Raw genomic sequence first — 7,496 nt, 5'->3', positions numbered from 1 at the left:
GTAATGCATTTTTGTTTCTACTGATTTAGCAGTACTACATACATTCATAGATGATAGATTTGGACCGCGTGACAAAATAGTGCACATAGCATGTCATTGTAATTGGTAGGAGTTAGGGCCCTACCGGATCTAGGGCGTAGGTTGTAGGGGAAGGAGGGGAAGGGCGAGGGCTGGTGCGCGGCGGCCGGCAGCGTGGCGCCGTCCTTGCGACGGAAGCAGCGGCGGCGAAGGCAGGAGGCGGCTAGGGTTTAGGTTTCCCGGCTCCCTAAGGGAAGCCGAGCAAATATTGATTGCTTCTTGCTTGATTAGATTGATACATCTCCTCTCCTTATATAGAGAGGTTTACTTGACTCCTAAGCAAACGATCCTAATACGATAAGATAACTAGGCTAAGCCCCTAATTAAGATACTTGGGCCATAACCCACTGGGCTAAGCCCCTATGCCGGTCATAACAGTAATGCATTTTTTTCTACTGATCTAGCAACTTACTACATACATTCAAAGATGATACATTCTTCGCTTGGTGTCTAGGCTCAAGATGGTAACAGTACATTCTAGACCTAGAATCTAATCCCACTCAGAAACCCAGTGTACCACCACATTCCTTTTGAAAAGAAAGACAAAAGTGTAAATGAAACAAGATTGAAAAAAATAAAATTGAAGTCACTTTCATCTCCCGTCCTCCTCCACTAGTAGAAAAAGAGGCTTCCATACGCCCCCATTAGTTCCCAAAATAATCGAACCGCGACCAAAGGGGTCTTTAGTCGCGGTTCGGGAGGAGACCCGCGACCAACTATCTGGGCCCAGCGCGCTCGGTCGACAGCTGGCGGACGGGAGGGGCTTTAGTCCCGGTTGGCCTGGCCAACCGGGACTAAAGGTCCTCAGGCTGGCCCGAAGGCCTTTAGTCGCGGTTGGCCAGACCAACCGGGACTAAAGGTTAGTCCTTTAGTCCCGGTTGGTGGCCCCCCCCCCCTTGGACCGCCTTTTCAGTTTTAGAAAAACCAAAAGAAAATGATGGAAATGTCAAAAAAATAAAATAAAATAAGTTTGTCATGTGATATGTGGTCTAGTTGTTGGGAAAATTAACAAATATGAATTTCGACTTTATTTGCAAAATCTCTCTGGAATTTCTTAAAATGGGCATAACTTTTGCATACGAACTCGGATGAAAAAGTTTTTTATATGAAAAATCATCTACTCGAAAAGTTACATCCGAATTTAACGGGGGGAACCCCGTTAAACATTTTCAAAATCCTCAAAATCTAACAAAAAAAAGATACAGGGCTTTTGAGATCTGGAGAGGCAAAAAAATTCAAAAAAATTCAAATTGTGGTCAAACTGTGGTCAAACAATGGTCAAACTAATTATTCTAGAATATTAGTGTTACTAAATAATTATTTCAGTTTTTTTAAGATTTTGGTCAAATCTGGTCAAACTGTGGTCAAACAGTGGTCAAACAATGGTCAAACTAATTATTCCAGAAATATTAGTGTTACTAAATAATTATTGTTTTTTAAAACAATAGTTTCAAACTCAAACAGTGAAATGTGTCACTTCATGCTCAAGCTAAATTCCTGAGGGTTAATAGAATTGACATCCTACTATTGTCAGGAAAACAACAAGTGCAGACTTGGAAACGATGGAGAATAGAACCCGGATGAGGGGTGGTGATTAGAGATTAGAGGTTAAAATAATTCAGAAATTTGAAAATAAAAAAAATTAAAAAAAATTCGCAAAAAAACCAGGTTTAGGGGGCTAAAACCCTAAATCTGCGGAGGAGGCCTTTAGTCCCGGTTAGCCACGAGAACCGGGACTAAAGGTCCTCCGCCCCGACGGACTCCTGGCGCCCACGTGGACGGGCCTTTAGTCGCGCATATTTAGTCCCGGTTGCACAGCCGAGATTAATGGCCTTTGCGAACCGGGACTAAAGGGCTATTCTCTACCGGTGCTCGTAGACATTGTCCTCTATCCAACATCTTTTTCATCTCTCGATTTCATCAGAAAATCAGTTTTTTTTTTCTTTTTGCCACAAAATCCATGTGTTCCAAACAGGGCATCGCTATTTTGGACCGTGGGACAAAATAGTGCACATGGCATGTCGTTGTAATGCATTTTTGTTTCTACTGATTTAGCAACTACATACATTCGTAGATGATACATTCTTCCCTTGGTGTCTGGGCTCAAGATGATACATTCTTCATTTTTTATTGGTTTCTTCTAAACTTTTGAGAAAAAGATGAAGACGTTATCATGAAAACAGTTCAAACACTGGGCACGAAGAGCGTTGCTATACACACGATAAAGCTGCACCCAACTCCTGCCCGATCCTACATGACAGCGGTACAGCGAGCATGCATGCACGAGATTTAAACGCGAAGGCACTGTCGTTTGCAGATCGGGCAGCAAATATCGTCTGTCAAGCAATTTCGGGGCACGAAACACTGCTTTCGACTCTTTACTTGGAGTTGATGCAAAGCTCAACGACTGTCTTGTTTGTTTAAGGTGATGTCTCGTCTTGTGTTGATTGATTGGTTGGTTTGTAGTACTAGTGGAGTTGGCTCGGTCACTTTAGCGCTAGCTTTTGCCTTAGACCTTGTACAATGAGAGGTGCTTAGGGAAAGTGCTTAGAGAAATAAACCAGATTTTCCTTAAGCACCAGTGCTTATTTGCACGGGGTAGACGCTTAACTAAGCGTCTCTCCTGTAGAAATAGGCACCGGTGCTTCAGAAAAACTCAATTTATTTTTCTAAGCATCTTTCTAAGCATCGTCCATTGTACAAGGCCTTAATCAGCTGTGCTAAGCCCGATGCTAACGTTCATGTTTGTCTCTTCTGGTCATCTACTAGTACTACTGGTGGTATTAAGAAATGCATCACGAGCATCTCCTCTCCAATAATTAATCCTAAATACTTAAACGCGCAGCTGCGCTATCTGGACGTTGCGAGCGCACGCGCGTGATCCGTCAGATGCATGCATGAGCTGATGCTTTGTCTATTTTAACACAACAGTTGATGGCAGTGTGTGGGGACCGTGCTAGCGTGCATGAGCTGATGCTAGCGTGCATGTGGATAGCCACCGCCGATGCACATGCATGTGCTAACGTCACCTATTTATTTCGTTCAAATTTTTTCAAAAAGTTACAACTTTTGAACCGGGTCTCAGAACGAAGAACCGTTTTCACTGTTGGTTTCCTCGTGACGAGCTCTTCAAAAGTAGATCCCATTTGAATATGTTTTGATGATTTTTTTTAAAGCAACTTTGATGCTATATGAGGCAACTTTAGTGCTAAAAATCAGCAACTTTGATATTAAAGGAATTGCACCGTGTATATAAGTGAATTCGCCTAGTAGCCTCCTAATTAGCTATGTGCACTTGTGTAATAGGTGGTTACCATGGTCTAGAAACTATGTTGTAGATTGTTTAGTTGCCTACCGTACTCCGTACTGTGAAAGTTGCTTACCATAGAGTGGAAACTTCTCTAACATGGCGTCAGAAACCAAGTTGCCTAAGTCGCTACGAAGTTGGCTATGAGTGATCCACAATTGCCTAGAATACCATGAAAGTTGTCCATAAGGGACCTAAGTTGCCTACAATTTCAACAGGTTTTTATGGGATCTAAGTCATCCATTAGGATTTCAAATTTCGAAACTGTGTGGAGATGGATGGTATACGATCTGTGTGCTTTCCTTTTCTAGGGGGAGTCTGCCCACCAACAGTACTGAGCGCGCAAGTATTGGCTACCTATGTTGCGACGAGCTCTTCAAAACTAAACCCCACATGGATATGTTTCGGTGATTAAAAAAACAATTTTAATGCCATATGAGGCAATTTTAGTGCTAAACAGAAGCAACTTCACTCCATTAAAAGTAACTAATTACCAACAACAAGCAACGAACTAGTAATAGAGAACAACTTTGAAACAGACGTATATAACATCACATCACCTTCATAAGCAACTTCCTTTCTACTAGAGGCAACTTTAGTGCTAATAATAGGCAACTTCTCTACATTTTGTGTCCTAATTAATTTTGTCTGGAATTCTACTAACTTCCTCACCGGTACTTCTAAGTTTCCTATTGTTCATGGTCACAAGTCGTTGGTTCTAAATTGCTTATAATACTATAATGTCATCTACCGTTGATACTCTTGTGTGCTATTGCTAGTTATGGTAGGCAACTTGGTGGCGAATCGGGGCAACTTAGAAAATAATGATAAACCACTTCACAATACTGTAGCAACTATTTCTGCAAAGTTAGGTAACTGGGCAACAATGATAAGCAACTAATTACCAATATCAGGTAACTAGGCATCAATGATAGACAATTTATTGTATTTATAGGCAACTAAACATCAACCATAGGCAACTAACCATCAAAAAATAGACAACCGAGTAGCCGTGATGGGCAAGTTAGGATAATGTTAGCAAAATTCACAGGTACACATAGTCCAGCGGAGTTGTTTTGCATGTAACACTAAAGGGGTATGATGTTTTGTGTTTTTTTCTCATTTTATGCAAACCAACCTAATAGACAGTCTACTAGGATAAAAAGAAGAAGTTGCTTCCGTGTAGCACTATAGTTGCCTCCATCTCACCGAAAGTTGCCCACAAAAAAGTTTGACGAAACCTACCCATATGGGATCTAGTTTTGAAGAACTCGTCGTGAGAAACTCAACGGTGAAAACGAAACTGGATTTCGATACTTGAATCAAAAGTTATGACTTTTAAGAATTTTTGAACCCCAACAAATGCACGTGACGACAAGATCTAGGCTGATTTAACAGGATCGTGTTGGGGGGGGGGGGGAGAGATGATGGCTAGGGACCGGAGTGCTTTCCTTTTTTGGAAGCGCGTGTGGAGGGACCGGTTGCATTTTCTATATATGGCAGGAGCGCTGGATCACATGAGCAGGCGCCCGAGCGCTCGCTAGCCACGTCCATAATTAATTGTCGGAAAAACCAACAAACCGTCCATCTCTCCATAACCTTTTTTCATTTGGAAATCATTGGTGATGCCTCTGCTCTTTATGGTTTATCTTTTGTTTATTCATTCATCTGGTCTGTGGAATGACTTGGTCTTTCTTTCACACCGGTGGTGGATTGGGTGATGATCATGTTAGGTCAAGCTGTTAACTTTTACATGGTCCGGTGACCCTGTTGCCTTTTTGATATACATATAATCAAGTCGCAAACGGATATATTTTGCCTTCCACCTAACTAGCAGAATATATATTTTCTCGCGGGGTAATAGTGGGTTTTATTCCTCTGAAATAGTGTTAACACAAACTCAACGACACTATTTGGAACTCGATGCAACCAACAAGCGGTGCCACATCCAGACCAATATTAGCTAGAGTATGAGCAACTCTATTTTGATGGCGTCCAATCTTAACGGAACAAACCCACACGTCTGTAGAAGCTTCTTAATCTCTGTCATTAGGCATTCATAGGCGGAGCGGGCCAGCGAGTCATCTGTTAGAACAGCAGTAGCAACAGAACTATTGGCTTGGATCATTAGTGAAAGATTCGACCGATGAATGCTCAATGACAGCCCTTTGAGTATCGCGGTAATTTCAGTTTCAAGGGCATCTTTGCAATGGAAAAGATAACGAAATGCAGAGAAAGTCACCTCCCCCTCTGAATCTCTTAGGACCATGCCCGTCCCCGGCTCTCCAGTTTCTAATAAGGGCCTAAGGGTCTCTTTGATTCATAGGAAGGTGGAGGGAAAATATGTGATTTTTTTCCATGGTGACACTATTGGTTTATATGATGCAAACCAAAATTTGAACTTCAAAGGAACAGCCTATGGAAGAAAAGGAGGATTTTTTTCCCCATTGGTTTGAGTTGAGAAAAAATTACAATGCACTCAAACCTCATTTTTACACCTATGCACACACAAAAAGTCGAATGATATAAGTTGAATAGAAATAATAATATAATCTTCCCCGCAAAATATAATGACTAATAATAATATATTACCTTTTTAATGTGTTTTAACTCTGATTTGGCTATAACCTTATGATTCACGTGTTTCCTTCGAATCAACCACCGGGCGCCTCGAAATTTCCATGTTTCCGTAATCCTCAGTTGCACACATGCAACCATATATTATTTCTATGTTTTCTTTTTCTAGTCCTACTGTTTTGGGAATGCTCCGAATCAAAGAAACTCTATGAACACAACAATCGAATGAATGTGCAGAGTGTTGTGTTAATTTGCTACTCCCTTTGTTCATAAATATAAGATGTCCTAACTTTTTTTTGAATCAGATGTACATAGATGTTTTAGAGAGTTCGTTACTCATATCAGCCTGTATGTAGTTAATATTAAAATACTCAAAACTTCCTATATTTATAAACGGAGGGAGGGAGTACCATTTAACTGGCAGTGATGTGATCAGCCGTTCTCTGTTTGACCTTTTCATTTCAGTACCTACTTGTACCTACTCATAGAGTATATTGCTAATCCCTTGCATGATCTCCACCTTGATTCCGTTGGTGCAGTGGCCGTACTTTGCATTCATTAACTAACAAAAAAGAATGTAATCACACCGACTAGTTGTAATCCTATGACACGGCACGAGTTTATCCGCATGTTTTGTTGACTTATATATGTTGTACCATCAGCCGCCAATTTGTTACTATCCTCTTAATAACTATTTAGATCTAGACCCAGCATCTAATCCCACTCACAGAAACCCAGAGTACCACCCACTGCTACCACAACATTCCTTTCATAAAGAAAGACAAAAGTGTCCATGAAACATGATTGAAAAAACAAAATTGAAATCACTTTCATCTCCCCTCGTAGACATTGTCATCTATCCAACGTGTTTTTCATTTCTCAATTTAATCAGAAAATAAGTTGTTTTTTCGCAAAATTCATGTGTTCCAAACGGGGCATCGCTATTTCGGACCTGGGGACAAAATACTGCACATGGCATGTCGCTGTAATGCATTTTTGTTCCTACTGATTTAGCAACTACCACATACATTCATAGATGACACATCCTTCCACTGGCGTCTGGGCTCAAGATGGTAACAGTGCTATTTCAGAAGAGGAGGGAGGATCCACCCCCCAGAAATGTGAAAGGAAGCTCAGCTATTTTCAGACAGAGGAAACATGCCAAAACTGAAAACCATAGCCTGATCCCGGTTCCTCTCAGACAGACAAATAACCATAACCAGCCTAAAAATAGAGTGCACGTGAGATCTGTCTATATCAGCCACCACTCACTTGCAGCAAATCAGAACACCCAGGAAAACAAATTAACCAGCATCAAGAAATGGTAAATAGGAGACAATCCAGGACAAGATCACTATTATCCCCCCGAAATGTTACAGAGCGCGGCACGTGGCGTGTTACAGGACAAACCTGGATTATGGGAGTTTTTTCCACAAGATGTTAGTAGTATCAGTGTATAATGTTACAGAGCAGTGAGCGAGTGCATTTCTCGTGCAGGGTTTCCCATGGTTACACAGCAGCCGGTTTCTACCAT

Source organism: Aegilops tauschii, chromosome 5 (assembly GCF_002575655.3).
Source record: "Aegilops tauschii subsp. strangulata cultivar AL8/78 chromosome 5, Aet v6.0, whole genome shotgun sequence".
Lineage (NCBI taxonomy): Eukaryota > Viridiplantae > Streptophyta > Magnoliopsida > Poales > Poaceae > Aegilops > Aegilops tauschii.
The sequence above is the reverse complement of the archived record's forward strand: the minus strand, read 5'-3'. Positions refer to the sequence as shown.